General features: G+C 45.5%; 1 protein-coding gene across 1 annotated transcript in view; it reads left to right on the top strand.

Annotated features, from left to right (window-relative positions):
- LOC8030973 (monocarboxylate transporter 12) overlaps positions 1 to 21202 on the top strand; it is a 77296-nt gene that overhangs the window by 888 nt on the left and 55206 nt on the right. The window lies entirely within an intron of this gene.

Raw genomic sequence — 21202 nt, 5'->3', positions numbered from 1 at the left:
CCCCGACAAAGGCCGCCCTTTGTCTTTGAACAACGTTCCGAGATGAGCTAAGAATCGGGCTCAGACAGTGAAGCCGAGGAGTCTGCGCGCAGCTCTTGACAATAAAACACGCACCTCTTCCGAGAAAAAAAAAAGAAAAGTATGAGTTCGATATTTGCCACTGGATAAAATAGCTTTTCTCTCTGTGTGGATTTATGTTGACAAGACATATTCACACGAGAAAGTAACTTTAGCTTAGTGCGACATCTTCTCGAGTGAAAATTAGTGACGAATCGGCTGTACTCAGATTTAGACAGGGAGAATTTTGCCTCCTTTTAAATTTGACGATTCGTGTCTCTGCTGCCTAAAAGAATTTAAGCCGACACATTACAGGAGCTAACCTAGAATCTTAATGTTTGCCTGCATTTTTCTCGTGTTTTTATTCACAACAATTTCCTCGCAAATGCCCACATATTCATGTCAATCTGAATCTGAAGTCGGGTGTGCAGTTCCAACTCTAGTTTCAATTAAGAGTCTTCGCTTGCACAGGGAAGTACAGCTGAATTTTGAATAAATTCGTAAAATATAAATTTTCATGTGTGTACATACGAATTTCAGGAGAGCGTTGAAAGATCTAAACTATTTACAACGTTTGCCTGCCGGTGCCACTGCGCAACAAGCTGGGTGCAACTGCCGTCGGTAAGTGTGCTTCGCCACACTGAAACGCTATGAGGCAGGGAAGCTAGCTTGCCGGTACCGCTCTGTTGCTGGCACCGGTCGCGTGCTTGAACTTAGTCTGTTGTCACGTCAACAATAGCATTCGGCTTTTATCCCAAAAGTAAATGCGCAAGTTCGGTATATCTCTCCCTCTCTCTTTATTTCCTCCCTCTTTCGGGGTTGCTCTGTAGAAATTAATGTGTTCATAATGTAGTCGCTGGGCTACACTTTGAATACAGTTTTCCTATCTACGAGTATATCTTCGTAAACACATATAATGTCAATCTGAAGAATCACGGCAAAAAACAAGCCCCAGAAAAAAAAATCGAACATAAATAAAAGTGCCATGTTTTTCCTGCTTAGTGTCCCCAGCGCAGATTATACATACACCTTTTATACAAAATCGCAGCCATCTTAAATGTCGTCACTTTTGGTATATGCGTTAAAACATCGTTTTGGTCTCTCTACGCCGCTGGAAGGTGTTCACGTAAAAATGCGTGATTTTTCACACATTCTTTTTTGGCCTGCCCTATATGTTTTTGCGTATTCCAAATTGAATTGTTTGATTATTTTTTTCGTCCCGCATACCAGATACAGATCCCACGTGACTGAGAACAAAATGAAACGAAAAACGTCTATAAATTGAGTGGTCAGTCTATAAATTCAGGGGTCAGTCTCGTAGATCTTTAAATTGTTATGTCAATTACGGTAATCATGGAATAGCGTCGGTTGCTAACCGCTTTACCTTGGCGGATCGTCAAGAAAATACCGTGCAAGTATTTGCGGCTCATCATGAGTGGCAGTGTAGCTCTGCTACTTTTGAGTACGATATATTCGACAGATGCAATTGAACAGTGAGGGATCATCATCATCATCATCATTGTTTATTTTTCTGGAGGACCGCTAGGGGTATCATAGAGATTTGAATAACTGCACCTGCTGAAGTGGTGCGTACTGTCTGAAGCCACGGACGAACAAAAACGCGATCTCTGACACTGATTAATGTTCGCTTTCTAAGTGCAAGGACAAGAAATAAATTTGACGGAAGCTTCGCTTAAGTTGGTGATGCGAATCTTAAAATTCAACGATACATTTTTGTGGCTTTTGCGATTGTTCCATACTGTACTGCCCTACAGAAAAACGGTAAAGGTAAAACAAGAATTAAAACAAAATGGCTGAAGGTCTCAACGTCATTCGTCTAGTAGTGCCTCTCTGTGATTGGATGAAGGGAATCCGAGCGGAGCAATCTCCATTCCTCCGCCAGACTGCCACAGACTTTGCGTCCCGCTGAAACGACCCCTTCCAGACATAATAGGATGCCGCCGAGCAGAAAAAAACTAAGAAAAGCTAAAAAAGAAGGAGTCTGGAAGTCTTTTGCATAAGAAGCACATTGCAGAGAAGTACAAAGAGGCCCGCGGAACCGTTTAATTAGGCGAAACCTGAGAACAGAATGAACGCGTGTGCCTATATTTCAGAGTGTGTCCAACTGCTCGATCAATGTCACGTGGTTTGTGGGCCGCGTTTGCAGTGCTAGCTGCGAAGAGGTGTCAAAAGCGTTGGTCGTCTGCGATCGTCTTCGCCTTTCCACCTGCTTGCCTCCTCGCCACGCGACAGCGCAACGCACGCGTATTTGCGAAGAATCTCTTCACAAGGCGTCTGCCATTAAATTACAAACCCTCTCCGTGGTTTGAGTTGCACCCTCTCTTAAATTTAGGCTCTCTGGAATGAGCTGCGTCAATATGGCGCCCCCTTGCGGCTGTGACCGTCTGCTAACCCTTCGCGTTGCCGATGGCTTATTTTGTTTCCTTTTACTGCGTTTTGTAAGCCCATGTTTGTTTGTGGAGATTGAGATTTCATATGCTTTCGCTGAAATCGTATGAGGATTTCGTCTCCGCTCTTTCAGCTAACGGGAGGACTAATGGATTGAGCAGCGTACAGGGAAGACAGCCGTCTTTTAATTAGTTAATAATTGTCGAAGGTTTAGAGTGCACCAGGATGCAGCAGCAGCGGTTGTAATGATCTTCCAAAGTTTTAAAGCTTACACTTATCGGAACCGAAGGGACCTTTTGATCTGGATGGGCATCGCACCGGCGCGCGTTCGTGAAACGTGATGCATGATGCGTGTTATAGACGGAGTCATGCGGTTTAGAAAAGCTCGTTTTAGCGAACGCCGTTTTACCGACCCCGGTTTATCGAATTCTTTTATAGAGAAACCCAGTTTAGACAAAATGGCGGTGAACCTCCTTATAGCGAATTCGGCCGCCGCGAAGCGGCGTGTGCAGATAAGTCAGGTGAGTTAACATTTTTGTAATGAGCCGCCGCAGACTGCCGCCGCGAAGCGGCGGGAGCGCAGCGGAGGGCCTGGGTTAACACGCGCACCAGGGATACACGCGCGAAGTAGAAAACCCTTTTTTTAAATAGCGTCCCCTTTTCGATAAACGGCATTTCTCTAAACTGAGGCTCTGCTTTCTCTAAACTGCGCTTCGATAAAACTTGCCCGTTCTCTAAAATGTGCTTCGACGAAGTGGCATTCTATCAATAGTAGTAAACCCTAGCCTGGCAGTCGTACTCCACTGGCTAAATATATCATCTACGTCGGAGGCGCTCATTAGGGCTGACTAATTTCCCGCTGTCTAAACATACCCACAACACGATTACAATTACCCCTACTGTATTAGATAGTTGCGAGCGAAAATCCTCTTCCGCCCACGAGAGAACGCCGTCGGTTTTGTTTGATTGTTTACTTTTGGGAGGACGAAAATGGTGGATATCAGGAGATGTCTGTGCCTCCAGTAATGTAAACCTTTATTGGCAGATGCAATTACTTCAGCGCTTTACATTCACGGGGCACGTCTCTGCCTGGTAGATCAGGGCTGCAGAAACGGACGGAAGGAATCTATTTTTCGAGCCATCTTTCAGATGGCGTTACTGTCAATGAGCAGCACTGCTAAGGTTTACGTCGACATTTTACTGCCTGTCAGGCGCTTGTCATTGACAGTAGCGCCATCTGAGAGACGCAGTGAAAATCCAGAAATGTACTCTGTCTGCTTCTGCTGCCCGACGGATCGTCTTGTAGGCGGGATCAGTTTTTGGCTTCATCTTGCACGAAAGAAAACAACAAAAGCCAAACAAGTGTTGTAGGAGAAACAAAGATAGAGCATTTGTAAAGCCCTGAGCTACAGGCGTATAGCCTCTATTAAAAACTACAGATAGAAAGATATGACAAGCAACAATTATCACTTGACCCAAACGGTTTCAATGACTTTCGCAGCCATTTAGGTAATTTTTCTATTGAGTAATCTGGAGATTAATAGAAACACTTTTTGTAAGGGAACTAGAGTAATTGTAAATATATATATATTTTTCTTAGTAAGGCTTGCAAGACCGCGAGCAGACTACTTTACTTAAAGAACAAAAAGACTTCCTTAACGCATTAAGGAAAAAAACAAAAAACTTGGTCATTTGCCAGTATTTGCTCTGTTTGCGGTACCTCCGCTCGACACTGACCACGGACAAAGTCGACAAAAGCGACAGAGCGCAAACTTGGGATCCCTGCGGAAAACTTGCTTCAAGCAAATACCTCGCTGGCATTTTTTCTTTGTAAAAAGAAAATTGCTCTACGCAACGTTTTTCCTGGCGCGCAAAATCGACAACTTTGTTCTTCCTACTGTGTCTCCAATTCGTACACGTAACGATCACATTAATCTTCAGATTGTGTCTAGTCATCAATGCTAAAGTAAAGGTGGTTCTAGAAATATGAAATCCTTACCCCGCATCTTCCGCGTTGAAATATGTATTGCGTCTTATGGAAAGGCAGCTTCGATTTGTTTGAACCGTAGGTGCATTTAAAGAGCTTCTCTTAAAAAAAATAATAATCCGGGTGAAGGCGTTTTTGTTAGTCGGATGTTCTGACGGGTCGGCAGCTTCCTTCAGATGCTAAATTTAATTTTAAAAAAAGTAAGTTTTTTTACATTTTGTATCGTGTCATGCCACAGTCACAGTTTTGGTTGTATCGGTGACACGAACGCGATTTCATATAGCTCACTTTTTCTATATACAAGGTGCTTAATGTTAATTCAAACATATTTATTAAAACAAATTAACTGTGAAAGGTACAATAATGCGATCTGTGCGTGTGAGTTATACGGCCAGGGGGACATACTATAGGGCGCTAATCGACACTATAAGTCGAATAATGGACCAAAACCATTTTAATACTCTTTTTATTTAATGAAAAGAAAAACAAAACACAAACACGTGGTTTTAATAGATCGATCTCACGAAGCGTTCAGCGCATGCTTGACGCCGCCATAACTTGAGTTCGCAGGACGCAGGCTCCGGTGCACGAGGCGGCGCGTGTCGTTTTCGTGTTGTACACACGCAGAGCTCCAGCGAGGTTGTCGCGCGCGCAGAAAGACCTCCCCGATGCATTGCCTCAGCGGTGGCGTACTCAAACTGGCTGGTGAGATCGGTCTATTAGAAACTTGCTGAGTGTCATGTAAAACCATCGAATAAGTTTTTTTCTTTTTTTTCTTTTTTTTTTAAATAAATATTTAAAGCAGGTGGTAAGCGCGGAGGTGCGCGAAAGTTTCTATGCGTGGGACAGGCGTAACGCTTGCAGTTCGAAAACGCGGTCTATCATCCACGTTTTTGAATCGCCAGCGTTGCTCCTTTTGCAGGAGTGCAAAGTTTCGCGCGCCATCGCGCTTACCACCTGCTTTAAATTGTACTAAGCGACTGATCTAGCGGGTTTCGATGACGCTCGGCAAGTTTCTAACTGGAACCCTTTGTTTATTTTCATTAACTAAAAGTTAATGAAAAAGTTGTAGTTAATTATTTGACTTAGCGTATCGATTAGCATCCTATATTACCGTATTTTCCGGGCTATATTCCGCGGACTATACATGTTTAAAAGTTGAAATTTCTGGCTGTGCGGATTATCTACGCGTGCGGACTATACAGGAATTATGTTTTTCAATGTCGTTTATTATGACGAGACGTGACGAATTTTGTGCACGAAAGTGTATGTTAATGATGATTCATGCACATTATAGGCCTTATTGTGAGCTAAAAAGCAGACATTTGTAAACGTGTGCCGTATATGAGAAGATTTTCGTGTCGACTAAGCACCAGGTGCGGACTATGCACCGGGTGCGGGCTATGCACCGGGTGCGGGCTATCTAAGCAAAATCTTTTATTTTTGACCCCAAATTTCCCCCTGCGGACTATACACCGGGTGCGGACTATAGTCCGGAAAATACGGTATGTCCCCCTGACCGTATCTCTCAGCTGCACGATAGAATTAGACTGTACCTTTCACGTTTTTTTTTTTTTTTTTTAATTGAATAAAAAAAAAAATAGATTCGCTCGAACTATAGTTAAACCCTATATATGGTACACCTCGCTCCGCTGAGACGAACTATACTGCTCAAAGATAATTTGAAATGTCTTTATTTGTTACGTGCGCTCTGCGCATACACCGTATTATGCCACATATTGTACCACTTCGCCATTTAAGTGAATTTCTAAAGTCGCCGTATGTAAACAATTTTTGGTCTAATCAGCATTTGCCCCTCTCGCTCTACAAATATATTAAAAAAAACGGTTTGATTTTTAATGCTTCGTAAAATATAAAGTACTAAATGCGCATGCCATGCAAGGTTGAGCTTCGCGTTGCTACCGGAAACTCCGCGTCTGCTGAGGCGGACGTTGAAAAAGAGACCAGCATTGAACAGACTCGAGTCTCGAGTAGCGCTTCCTGCCCGTACGGACAGGCAAAGAAAATAAAGATGACGGCAGCTGAAAAGCGCGCGCCTCCGACGCGACAAATCCGTGTCGTAGTTGAAGTGATTCGCGATAAAAATGCCTCGAAAAGACAAGCTCTGCGTGAGCCTCGCTGCCGGTTTGCACGATTCTCCGTGCACTCCTAACTTCAACCTAAGCCGATAGGGAAGGGAGAGCGCTACGCCCCCACGGGACCAATCAGACGCCTCCATCTTATCACGTGACCCCTCCCTCTCTCTCTCCGCGTGGCATTGGGCGGGAGCGGACATAACCAACTATAGAGGCATGACTAGACCAACGAGTATGTAGCTTCCACTCCACTATCAGCTCAGGGGTGAACCGCGTATACAACTCTGGGGCAGCTCTTTCGTGTACGCACAGGCACGCACGCACGCACACGCAAAGAGACCCAAACTTCCTCACTCACGTGCACACATATGCACACACACGCACGCACACGAACAAGCGCATCGGGAAACGCGAAGCAGATAGGCGGTCAGGCAGTGAGAAAAACGGAAGGTACGTTTAGTACAGATGTACACAGACACGCACTTACATAATACAATACAGACAACTGAGGGGTGGGCGAATAGAGGTTTGCATCTAATAGCGCTGCGTCATACGTAGCTTTCACGGTGCTGCGAAAACCGACGAAAACCCTCTGCAGTGTTGCAGCTAAAAATGACCTAACACAAATATACACAGAAATATGCAGACAACCATACAGGCAATAAAGACTTCACTATCAAGAAAACATTTATAACAAAAAGAATATTATTAACCAGTTTCGTTTAACGATAAATGAAAAAAAAAAAGGAAGTCATTTGAAAGCATAAGAACAAGTTACAGAGTAGCGGATTCCAGTCTTCAAATATACGCGATCACCTTTGATCAATGTCGTCGAAGTATGTGCTTTACTAGCCGTTAGTGAAAACTGAAAAAAAAAAAGTGTAATAGCAAGTGTCCAAACACAGCCTGGCGACCTTCCCCATGGATTATTTTCGTCTGTATATAACTTTTTTTCTTCTTCTTTTGGTGTACGCCAATAAGGCATCGACTGCGAGAATTGAACGGCGCAGAAACCCGCCAAGGGATCTGGACTTTGAATGGCTTCACTGCCCAGAGCTCTATAGATATACTAGTCATAGTGTGTATTTATGGCTGAGAGAGAAGGGAGCCACATTCATTGCCAAATAAACGCCATACAAAATCAAATCAGTTCTGCACTTATGTTATTTGGCTATTTTCGGTTGGAATGGTGTCCGAATGTTCAAATACCGGCTGATATGAAGTACATATGCTACACGGAGTAGGGCCTCGTCAAGCTGCAAGCCACGCAGCTTTTTGCCCTATCTCCCTCCTTTGTAAAAAAAAAAAAGAAAATAAATTATTATTATTATTATTATTAAGTAAGACAAAGTTACAGCGAAAAAAAAAAACAGATTTTATTTTGCTTAAACATAATTTTATTAAGTTATTTATTTTACGATTGATATCGCACCCCTTATAAAAAAAATTTCCAGGGGTGGAACGAGCAAACAAACATTCATTGAGTTTATTAAAAAAAATCTCAGTAATTCGTTCACGAGCCGTATCCGAAAAAGGTAAATGTCATCACATGTTAGTTAGTGAAAAAGTATAAACCACACAACCGCTGTCAAACATCCGAACATAAAATTAACGCAGTAATATATATGAAACGGTTAAAATGACAGCTTACGAATATTATCTGAAAACCTCGCATGAAAATATTGCATCGTCCGTCATGGTGATCAATACTTTCGATAGGGATATTCCCTCGTGTATCGTCCCGCGAAAGAACGAATATTTAAAACGAATCTATTTCACGTAGTACGTATTCGAAAAAAGCCGTAACGTCCTCCGTTTAGAAAACGATGTGGTGAAAGGTGACGGCTAATATATTTGAACTTATAACCTACGCTAAAATCGTTGTTTGATTCGTTGATAATAATAAAAAAAGCCTTTTAATTACGCGTAATCAAGTTAAAGTTAGTACGTCGATATGAAGTCAGTACGTATTATGTCGGTATTAAGTCGGGAAGTGATAATCGTTCTAAATAGAATGCAAACTTTTTTTTTTATCTATTTCAATTTAAGTTAAGGTCATATGCCATAAAGTATATACTATGTCTGAAGTATTCGAGACCCGACATCACGAAAGTTACACAAGCTCTCAATGTGAAGTTGTTCGGAGTTCAAATCACCTTAGTAAGTACCAAATTTAATGGGACAAAAGTAAAAATAAAAAAGAAGAAGGAATTTTTTAATAGCTTGGGTTTGTTAATGACGAGTTCCGGGCGTTTTCTCATCGCTCGGCAGCCAATCAGAATGCGGCATTAGCCGATAGCAAGACCGAAGAACCAATCCGGAAGCACGAATGGAATAATTAAGCCCTGCATTTGTTACACTGTCAGTGACTATCGGTAATGAAACCTGTCGCATACGGCGGGGACCACACAGGTTGCGTAAAGAGCGATTCAAGGGCATTTGCCACGCTTCACATCATTATATTTTTTTAAATGTCACGGAGACAATTTAGTTTTAAATCTGATATTATTACTACACTATGCACATCTGCAAAATTACTTATGATCAGATGGACACCACGTGTAGTGATGATCCCACATGGAACCAAATGGAAGATAGAATGAAGACTTAAAAATCAGTCCCGAAGAAGACAGTGCGACTGTCGCAACGTCGACGGACGTCGGGCCCCTTTCTTATTTTTATTTGTATTTTCAATTGTTTGTTAGATTTTCTATTTAACAATATATTTTTGTAAGTTCTCGTGTTTTCTAGGCTCCACGTATCTAGCGGTCTTGTGTCTAGCTTTGATTGTTCTTCTTGTAAGCTAATACAACTTCTTTTCGGCACTTTACTCTTTTTTCTTGTGTGACTTTTTTCTCAATTCGCCATTAAATTAGATTTTTTATTTTTATCCTCCCACGGCTGCTATGTCTGCGCACCTTACTTTTGCCAATAAATCAGCGGAAGCATTTGGAAACCTTCACTAACGTGGGCCTTCAATCAGCAACGACTGTCGTCTACCCAATTAAGCGAATTCGAAACTAGCAGTACACACAGAGAGCTGATAAAAAATTGAGTCCGTCGAATCCAGTGGCCGTGATGGTCTAATGATGGTTCTCAGCCATTGATGTTTCGCGGATTCCTTGTGGATCGGCTTAGATGATGGAGGATCCCGTTCGTGGTGAGGGGAAGGAAAAGTTTAGGTTAATTATGATAGTTATTTAATAAATGAATATGACTGAGGGCTGGTGAGAAGTAAACTTCTCTTATTGACATATACATGTACGATGAAACGCACCCGAAAATTGAAACGTCTTTTCTCAATTTCAGAAAAGACAACTTTTATTTCAGGGCTTCATTGATGAGGCTGGGTTTCGCGGACCCCCGTTTGAGGTCTGGTCGGTGAAGGCGTCGCGCCGGATAGGCGAAGGTTGCGGGTTCGAACCCCGCTCCTGGCCCAATTTTTCGCCAGCTCTCTTTCCCTTTTGCTAACTCTATTGCAATAAATTCAATAATCCCTATTATTGAATTTATGCATGCTCCGCAGCAGGCAAGCTCGACAGAGTTACATAGTGAAGAATTATGCGAGAATAGGAAAACTGCACGTTTCGGCTGTTATCTGGGTAACAGCGGTAAGGTCAGACGAGCACAACGATTTCGGTCACCTTCGGAAGAAATCAATTGCAAGGCTATCGCCGACCGAGGGACTCTGGCACGAATATATGTGATCGCGGAGCCGTCGCAACTGCAGTACGCCGTTAGCAACTCGCTCGGACCTGACTCCGAAGCATCGTCCAATTGTCGGACGGTCTCCGGATAAGTGCGTCATCGTCTTACACTTGCCTCGTGTTTCCGACCGAACTTGGGAGCCTGGATTTCCTCGTAGCTTTGCGTCATCAAAGATAAATATGAGCGGAACTGGGGGGGGGGGGGGGGGGACGTCACGGTACGCCGGCTTCCGGCTAATGGAAGGACTGTCGTCCGATAAGTGGGCGCTTATTAAGAAAACAAGCGCCATTTTAAGTTTGACTCACACAATTGATCTGACATTATACTCAGTTTCGCACTACGTAGGTGCGATGTTGCTTCAAACAGTGTTTACACTGAGTGAGCACGTGTGCAGTAAAAGCGTCGTTCAAGGTCACACTGTAGCACTTGTACATAGTGTCGCGTTCCAATTTCGGTATAGGATGGTTAGCCTCTCGTATACCAGCGGTACGCTTCCCAACACCAGATCGTACACAGGATCGCTTGGAAAATAGTTTTCCGTGAAATATGGAGTCTTCAGCATTATCTCCGGAACGTACCTCACGGTCCGGTCCAGGAGAAACACCGGGTTTGATGTTCCTAGAAAGGCTTCCTCGGGCACCAACTCTCGGCGAACTCTGGCCGTGGTGTAACATCACGTGTCTCTGAGGACCGTCATTTTATGGCCGCCCATAGAATCCCTCAACGGCCGGCAAATTCTCCACTAATAACTTCGGAGGACTGTCGTGCGTGCGAGGGACTTTTGCTAGACGGTTCGACTTCGACTCCATCCCGAAACGAATACACCGGTGGCTGGCCTGGCCTTACCACCCGATTAGCTCCTGCCTCGTGCTGAAGACGACCACGAACTAATTCATTTCTCGCGAGACTGGCCGATGCCCGCATTCAAATGGAAAACTACCGACGAGCACCTCAGTGGTTTCCCTACACACCCCCTAGGAGGGGTGTCCCCCCCCCCCCCCCCCCCCTTGTTTTCTGAAGGCACCCCCTTGATTCGCAACGACTCCTCTATTCTCAATGCCTCCCCCCCCTTCCCCCCCCCCCCCCCCCCCCTCCCCTACAAATTTAAACAGCCCCCCCAATTTCAATTCCTGAGGAAACCCCTTGAGCACCTTCTGGACCTCCGCGGTGATGTGAGTTAATGACAGTCACTCTGGAACTGTATTTAAGAGTTTGAACCCGGTTTCTTTCATCTGAACATTCCGTTTAATCCTCTCTTTTTTTGTTTTGTAAATATCTTTTTTTGTGGTCCCATCTTTGTTTCTTACATCTCCCGATTGTGTGCACGATCCCAGACGAACGTGACATATGATGCACCTATGATGAACCGGAGTATAGAACGATGTTTATTCTAGAATTTAGGGGATTCATTGAAAGATTAATTAATTGACGGTGAAATTTGAAGTTTTTTTTTTTAAACTACTTTTATTTTGTAGTAGAAATCTTACTATTTCTTATGTTGCAAAGACGAAAATAAAAACTCTTCAGTACTCGAAGCGTCAATTTTCGCTGGTTTTGGAAATAATTGCACGATGCGGAATTCGCGTATAACCGTACGTGAGATTTATTTTTAATATTTTAACTTTTACAGACCACCCGCCGCAGAACCGAATTCGTTGATCAGCATTGTCGCCACACAACAGTGGTGACAAATGCGCAAGAATCCGCTTCTTTTTTTTTGTCAGTACGAAGCGTTGACGAAGCGTTCTATTCCATCGCAAGTACCACGTTTTTACGCGTGTTGTCAGGAACATTAGTTAATGTTAGATCTTCTTTCGTGTTCCCGACAATCACCTCATGCTCCTCGGAATTCCATTATTCGAGGATGCATCGACGCCGCAAACCGCGGCATTCTTTTTCGGCTTACGGCTACCCCAGCTGCCTTTGCTATCCATCGAATCGATTATCGACACGAGCGGACATCCCGGTGAGAGGTCCGATATCGCTGCCTGCATGCAGTATCTAGTCGCCGCCGTCTTATCAGTCCGTTTTCATCTGCAGAGTTCGATGAAAGCCAGGGGGAAGAAGCTCCCCCTCGGAATCGGGGACTTGGAGCTCTACCTGACGTGGGCCTTATCAGAAGCTCTGACAAGAGCCCCCATCCCCCGCACAATTCGGAGGAGTTGCCGTTGAATTTCCGCTCGATTTCCCGGAGGCGGCAGTAGCCTCTGTCTCCAAGCCGAGTTTTTTGCGGTGGCCAGCGCTGTCGCCTTTGAAGAGCGTGAAGGAAGTCGTGCCCACGGCCAGCTGCATGTTGGCGGGTGTATGACTCTACGTTGCGGACAACACCGCTAAAACCGGCGTAACGCAAAAAAAAAAAAAGGAAAGTGTTCAAGAGCAGTGCACAAGATATAAACTTCAGGTGTGACCAGAGTGCTCCAAGCTTTTCTGTGAGAAGTTTGGGCATTGAAAGTGGGCTTGACGAGTTCTGCCTCGCAGCGGCTGGAGTTTTTGTTGGTGAGTTACGTTTTTGGCTATTTTGTCAATCAAACAATTTTATACGCGAGATATCTCCGAGGTTATTCTTCTGCACAAACGTGACTTTTTTTTTTGTTTTTTTTTGTTTGGGGGGGGGGGGGGGGGGGGGATAGGCCCAGAGCTGGTCAAATTACTTTTTTTTTGTAGTTAAATTACATTACTAATTACGTTGGTTAAGACGGCTGAGATGCAATTACATTACATAACAAATAACAAATTACATAACAAAAACATAACAAAGTAATGAATTACAATTATAAATTATAGCAAAAAAGTAATTAAATTACTTTCAAATCACTGTTTTTAATTTCATAAAATCTTTTATTAAAACGCTATTTACTCTCAAGGAGTGCCTACTAGAACTCCCTGAACTCCCAGTTACATCTTAGGAGCAGCTGAGCTTTGAAACTTTCGTCGGAGAGAAAGTTCCGAAGCTCTCGTGTATTCCTGTGGGCTGGGTGGTGTTACCGACCGGAGCCTCGAGTCTCACGGTGTTTCGTGTCGGCCAGCGGGCGGATGCGCCGAAGTCCAAGTCCAAAAGGCCTGGTCGGATCGACTAACGATGACGTGATGTTCGAGAAAGATCGCGGCCTGTTGTCAGGCGCCCAGCTGGATGTAGGGAAGGAACACGAATAAAGGAAGGGAGGCTTTTTTCGTTGGTCTCTGGGATCTGAGCGTGACACTGCCTAGCGTCGCTGGCTCGCGCCGGGGCCCAACGCGACACTGTCTTCGTCGTGTGAATTTAGGGGGCAAGACAATCTTCAGGGAGTACAAAAGCCACCCTTGGGGAAGCCTATTCCTGGTAACAGCAGTGCAAACCCAGCAGGATTTAGGTGGCACGACCCTCTAGTCCGACCATCAAACGAGCCAGCGGCCACAAACGAAAAGCACAGTTGTCGTTTCTTTTTCGCTATTTTTTTTAAAGATTCTTTATTTGTTTCGAAATGCAAGAACTGCTTTGTTTTTGTCCCTTTGTGGGCAAATAAAAAGAAACATGCCTAAAGACCCAAAGAAAGTAATTACGGATCTAATTACAGTTACTGCCACTGGGGTATTTCGTTACATTACTAAATTACCTGCACCAAGAAGTAATGAGATGCATTACAAATTACTCCGAGAAGTAATTTAATTACAGTAATTCAATTACAGTAATTTCATTACTGCCACCTGTGGTTAAAACCATTTCGATCTGAACGAGCATCGTTTACCGGCGTGTCGTCGTGTAATCACTAGCAGTGGTACTACTGCACTGGCGAAATCTCTAATTTGCAGCAGACGTTCATGGTGACCGACCGCTCTTTCAACATGCACACAAATGCTGGTTCACAAACTTGCGTTGGACTACGACCGACTGCGCCACAGCCGGAGCTATTTTTGCTAGTCGGTGTCAGTCGCATAACTGCATGAGTAGCTCCGGGAGAATGCCATCAACGAAACTCTAACGTGTGCCGCATGCAGACTCCATAACACACTTCAGTGTGTCTCCATAGAAAGAAAAAAACCGGCTGAACGTTGTGCATGTTCTGGAGGAAGCGGCAGCGGTCAGCAACAGGCGTCCCCGCCCTGTAGAGTGACGATTCACGGGGCCCGTCGAGAGGGCTATCGGCGTGGCGGTCACTTGCGCAAGGCTCCCCTCGCGGCCCGCAGCGAGTGAGCAGCCAGCGGCCGAGCGTGCCGAGCGTGTGGAGCTCCTTTGAATCTCGGCGCCGGCGCTTGCCAAGAAGCCGCATCGCGAGGCCCGGAATAGAGGGCTCGATGACGTCACCGAGTCTTTGCTTGCGTTTTTCATGCCGCTTAACGACAACAGTGCCGCGGAGGAGTTGGCCGGCGAGGCACTTTTACTGGACGGCTCTTTCAAGTCACTGACTGCATTCTTCTCCGCAGTGAACTCCGAACCCCAAACACTGAAGCTGGGGTTTGGGCTAGTCGGTTTTTTCACTATTTTTTGTTCTGCGTTGCTAAAGTTTACGAAAGAAATAGACTCGCTAAAAAAAAATGCGGCGTCATGATGGGTAGCGGAGACGTGTATTGGCCGCCGCAGCCAAGATGTGAACAAGAGACGTTTTTACACTCGCATGACTGCGTACGATCTGATTACATCCGTCCCTCTTTTATCTTTTCAATGTGTTTTCTTTCAACCATGCTTGTTTGGAAGGAAAAAAAACGGTTGTTATTTGCGCCTTTCGCGTGGGTGTGTCGTACCTTCTTCGTTCTAGATTGTAAACTTCAGCAGAGTAGAACAAAAAATAACCCAGTCACTGGTTGTCCTCTGATCAATTCAACCAGTCAGTATGGCGATCGGTTACCTTCTCCAATGGCTACTCGGTTTAAATTAAGTGCAAAAACGGGTGAACACCTCTCTAATACTTATTGGCTAAACAAATTAAAACCAGTCTTTTTCATTGGCTAAGCAGGTTAAAGCTAGCCTTCTCGTCGACGAAACGTATAAAATAAGCCTTCTCGTTGACCAAAGAAACTACAAAGAAACTCGATATTTGGTATTCCAAGTGCATCGTTGGTAGGTAATATACACATGCACGTAAGGCAAAAAACAGCCCAGAAGCTCCGTTTCTCTGTATGCGGTGGTGTAATGCATTGCAGAGTGGCACAGCAAACTATCTGGCTCCAACGGTAGCGTCTGGAGAGTAGACTTATGTGAGGGGAGTGTTTATTTGCTACGAACATGATGTTGTTGTGGAAGTGCTGAAGGAAGAACAGGTGCGCGGCGTATGACTTTTCGAGGTAAATTTGTCTGCGCGAATCCGCGTACCAACGAAGCATTTGGCGGAGCCACAGGGCATTCCAATAGTCACCTTTTGCTCGACGCCATCTTTACCTAGGCGCAGCGCAAGTTCGTCTGCTTTTTGCACAGAGGCTGCGATAATGTCATAACGCAAAGCTCTTATTGGCTGATCGAAAAAAAAAAAATAGTGGGTAGACCTTGAGGCATCTAGCAGTGAGGTCTACCCACTACCCTTTCAATCAAAGCCAATCAGAGTGCGGTGTCGTTCTGACGTCACCGCAACCCAAGAAGCAGACGACTTGCTCCCCGCAATGAGTTGTGGAACGCGTTCCGAACATGCGCCGTAGCTCTCTTCTGCGAAATCAGAGAGCCGCGCATGCGTCCACAGCCCAGTGACTCGGCATTTTCCGCCCGTGTGACAAGCGCCGGAAATGTGCGTACGCAAGCCCTCAGGCCCGTGTGGCTTTGATAGCAATACGTACGATTCGTAAGATGCAGTGGTGGTGCCCTGATTTTTTTTCTCTAGGGTACTCGCATTTCGTCGCATCACAGCTTATCCTGAACGTGTCAGCTTCGAACGGAACCAGTGAGACCAGGCAGGCGAAGCCAAGGCAACAAAGACGCGTGCAAATGAAGCGGCGGCCTCTCGCTGTGGAGGATTATCCCTTCCGGTGGCCCGCTAATCCCGGAGGCTGGCTCTCTGACCTCGCCCCGAGGGGATTATCCCCAGCGTAAACAGGCTCGCTTCCAAAGTGCCGCGGTCGGCCGTCTTGGACACGTAGACCGGTTCACTGACTGTGACCCTGGCACAGAAAGTGAACCCCGCGAAGTTCCCAAGAAGTGCTGGTCTTCAGAGCTGATCGACGCAAAAGAATGTTGAAAGTTCAACAAACTAAAAATGCTTTCATAGATGATTCAATAAAGGCTACAGTAAGAAAAACACCGAGTGTTAGAAAGTAGCGCAAGTGGATTACTACTATGCTTCACGCCCACCACACGCATAGATCAGTGTCCGAAATCTTAGCCCCCATCGATAAAAATGGGAAATAATAATCTCAAACGCGGGCTCTTTTGGAGAGAGGGGCTGCGCATAAAACAATAGTTTTCCTGTTTACAACACTCTTGGCATCGGTGTTGTTCTTGGACCGATCGCGACTATGCATTTCTGGCGTTCGTGCACTACGATATGTGCGAAGGTTTCTAAAAAAAGAACGGAGTCTTGAAAAAACAGCCCCCCCCACTGTGTCATGGCGTCAGCATAAACAAACATGGCGGCGCCCATCGAACAGAGCAGACGCAGGTCTTTAGGGAGTATTCACCGGACGCCATATTTGTGGGTGCTCTTTAAAGCGCATGCTCAGAGCGAGGTCACATTAATAGGCTGGAATGCACGCTGAAAAAGAACTGCGAAAGCTCACCGTCAGCACGCGCTCAGTAGTCGCGCACAGAGCTATGGCCGCCAGTGAATAGTCCCTATTAGCGGCGAGATGTTTCGGTGGCGCCCTCGTTCGGTTACCTTCCGTGACGTCGTTACCTTGAAAACAACAAGTTCAATGATGTTTGTAATGAGCCCCCACCATGCAGGTGGAAGCCTCAAATCCTATAGCGCTCTCAAAGAACACTGCCAACGCCGTCAAGATTGAAATTCTTACATTCCTCTTATTTCCGTCGATGAGACATCCTTTGCTGACGTCATAGTCAGTATTCGGCCAATTGTGGTGGGCCGCACACAGCGACGCTTTTGATCGCTCACGTCGTGAGCGTTCTGCCTTCGATAGCACTTCGTCGCACGCGCAGCCTAAGCCCAGGGAAAGGCAACAAGCACGTGTTGAAGCCGGAACTTGTACTCAATTCTTAACCTGTCACTGGTATTAACTGGGTGCCATATTTGAGCGCAGACTTGGACAGTGCATGCTCAAAACGATACCCCACTTATCTTCCGAGGAGACTCGCTATCTTGGTGGTGTGAAGTGCACGTTTCGGAAGCGCTGTGGAGGCTCGTCGTGCATGAGCTCGCGGTCTGCATCAGCGGTTACAACTATGGCCGCCAGTGCTGTGCCTGGGCGCCGCCATAACCGACCCTCAATTTTTGTTTCCTTTTAATTATTACGCTTACTTCACTCCATCGTGACCACAGTAGGCCCGTAGCTCTCAAGTTTTAAGCAGCGCTCCAGGCGAGCAAAATATAATATTTGGCTCGCGTTTCGAACATGCGTCAATACGCTTCCCCACTCCAGTTTTTTCTACTCCGTTCCATTCTAAGTGCCAGCGTAGCAGAGGCTACAAGAGCGAGCTCCGAGCTTTCAGCGTCCCTGCCAAGCACGCGCTCGTGCAGTGCGAGCATCGTTCAGGGGAACATGCTTTAGCACGTAGCTTCGGCTTCGCTATCAAGTAAAGTGAAACATACGGGCTCACGGAAGCCATGAAAGAAAGCAATAAAAAAGCTGAAAGGAATGTTTAATGGGACGTTGAGGCCGCGAGCTGCATAGTTCTTTTTTTTTTATTTCAGTTTCTTTTTTTATATATACGTTTTGTTATTGCACGTCTACAGATACTGACAGACGCTTGCATTCAAACGTGGCACGTGCAAAATCGAACGCTACAGCACCGCCTGGGTGGTGCTGCCAGCATATATCATGGTCGCGTCTTGCGGACGCTCTCGCGCCCCCTACCCGAGAGCAACGGGTCTGTAGGGCAGGTGATTGCCATTTTAGATTCTACTGCGTCTCCCCAGCATTGGCCTTTGTGGAGACTCGTCAACGCCCGCTTCACTTGCTCGGCATCTGGATAAGACTAGAGAAAGTCAGCAATGGCGGCTGTAACCTGGCGGGTGTGCAAACATCGACCCTTATCTAATAAGCAAATAAAGCAACACAAAAAAAGTAAACCTCCCGGGCAAGGAAGACCGGAAGACCGGGTGAAAGTTACTGTTAACATTAAATAGATAGCTTTTTATTTTCTTTCTTGAGGGGGCCGGGGGGGGGGGGGGGGGCGTTAGAGAACAACAATTTATTTCAAAATTAATGGAAACAGCTCGTTATATTTTATGGTATTTAAGATATTTTTGTCGGAGCGCAGTCAGTGCCTGCGATGGCCGACGTTATTGAAGTCCACGTGTGTTTTGTTATTCGAACCAAGTCGGAACATCTTTAAATTTTTCATGGGGAGTGCTCAGAACGGGCCCGATCATACGCTACGCTATGCGACACAACTAGCACACACAAAAAGTAATTTTTATTATTATTATTATTATTATTACACTCGTGCACGCATTTCTGCGAGCGTACAGGAACGTATGGCCCCCTGATTGAGTGATGTTAGAGCGAAAAACGCAACGTATTTGGATCGATGGAAGATTACGAGGGGGAGGGGGGCAGCCTGCAACGACGCGGAAGGCCGAACGGTTCTAATTAGCGGTAATGAGGGAGCCTTATCTTTGGGAATTGCCTTTGTAGTTACGGACTCTGGTGCCTACCGACTTACAAAAAAATGATTGCCCAATTTTGCTCGAGTGCGAATGCAATGTATCTTGTTATAACCATTCTCTCGTTCGGGCATCGTATAATGAGAAGATTAAAGCTCGCGCTATAGTTCGAAATCCCGTTAGTTTGTGGCTGGAAACGGATGGAGAAACTACAATCGTAAGCGATATTATCGAATTGGAAGAACTGTCTAAGCAGCACTTGTTGTCACCAACATCATAAAAAAAGACGCGGCAAGTTCTTAGCATATTACTATCGCTCCGCAGCCAATGGGGTTGCAACATTATGCCATTACATCGCCAAAGAACCAATCACAAAGCAACAAGCGCGAACACAATAAGCCAAACCCAGCGTTAGCGGTCTCTGACTGTATGTATACGCTTTGAGAAATCTGGAGAGTCTGCTTTCTAGTGCCACATAATTATCTGCACCGTCATTGGCCGAGCCACTTCCGTATGCGTTACAGCGATAGGTTCTCCACACTGCTTTGTGGGAATATATACATATTCCAGATTTCTTACAGTGTAGCTCTACTAGCTGCCAGTGCGTCCGCTTTTCTGCAAAAGATTCGCTGGGCCAATAAGGAAACTCAACAAATTAAAAACCACGCAAAAAAAAGTTTTGACCTAGAAATGGAGTTTGCGTTGTGACATTAGTCATGACATGAACCCGTAAAAGGCTGTACCCAGTGCCGCTGTGCAGACTGGGTATAGGTTTAATCGTTTCCTCGACTTCGTCTTTTGCGTACGTTGCAGTAATTGCCTCGGGAAGGGTTCTGCCAAAATGCAAAATCAATCTTATTTTCTTTTTTTTTGTAAGTGTTTTAACGTTTATAACGTTTCGAAGGCGAAACAAATTCGCACGATGACTACTGGGGAAGGTAAAATACTCTGCGGCTCTTCCTGGCGCTCTTTATGCCCAGGTATATTCTCAAAGCTCCAATTGTTAGACAAGCGATATGGCGCTGATAAGCAGGCAGAAACTAGCTTACGCCATGAATACTCGATGAAGAGCACTCCTGAGGGCTGTCTTATGACTGGGCGGATTTGAGTTTCAGTGTGGCCGCGAGCACGCTTATCTGGACTTAATCGCTCGAGAGGAAAGTGTTTGTTTAAGATAAGCCGACCGCACGCCGCAGCAACGAAAACCACATTCATTCGCCCTCTTAAGTGGAGTCAATCTATATCATTGACATCGAATTCCGGTGTTCATTTAAAGAGGAGTTTATCGCTTTCTTATCACCATGCTTGAAAACCCTATGCTCCCGTTGTCCCGCACTTCAGTATCTTCAGCTTTATCTGCGCGCCGCTTCTCGACATATTCAAGTTCTCGGTGACAATAGACACTATAGGGCCGATCGGATAAAGTAACGTATTCACGAGCGCGTCCCGTCCACACTTGTACACGTGTATAAAACAGCGTAACTACAATCGTGCCACTCGTTTATTCGCAACTTCAGAGGAAGCAACGCCATCCAGTGAACAAGACGCGAAGGAGATAAGCGGGACACTGCCGCATGTCCAAGTGCGCAGCGAAAGCTGGTGTCCTGGTGGTCGAAATGTGAAACCGAAGAAAGTGGGTTAAATGCACAGATATGGAGTTGCGAAATAGTTATAAGCACTAGCCTATCGCGATATGAGCTCTGATGAAGCAGCTCCGCCTCCAGCACGCGCTCGTTGACTGCGCGTGCGCATTATCGAAGGTAGAAGGCCCGCGTTGGATGCGGAGCTTCTATGTGGAACTTAAGTTGCAACGAACTTTGAGGAATCACATTTCCTGTAGAAAGGCTTCGTGCTATTTGAAACCTACAAAAATATAAGGTTTCTATTTGCAAATCCAACGAAATCGACGGCACCTAGCGGCTTAAAGAGGAAGCTGAGGCGGCAGATTCGCTCACCAGACTTCTCGAGCGAAGCAGATACCGCATTTACTCGAGTAATGGACGCACTGTTTGTGAAGAGAGCCGTTCGTTTTTTCGCGGAGCGTATGGGGGGGTCGCCCATCACCACGAAGCAGCGACTTACGGGACAGAGGAAACACCTTCACGCAAAAATGCTATCTGCGCGTCGTACATTTACGGAGAATTCGCGTCCTGGACTTTCTTATTCGCTACATTTCTTATGCAGAACGCAATAATTGGATGCATCTGTGTTCTGCTGGAAAGTAGACACGAGGGCCTCGTTCGTAAGTAAGTAGTGGGTCT

This window comes from Ixodes scapularis, unplaced genomic scaffold (genome assembly GCF_016920785.2).
Source record: "Ixodes scapularis isolate PalLabHiFi unplaced genomic scaffold, ASM1692078v2 PGA_scaffold5__190_contigs__length_132052651, whole genome shotgun sequence".
Lineage (NCBI taxonomy): Eukaryota > Metazoa > Arthropoda > Arachnida > Ixodida > Ixodidae > Ixodes > Ixodes scapularis.
Note: the sequence above shows the minus strand (reverse complement) of the source record. Positions and strands in the feature narration are given on the sequence as shown.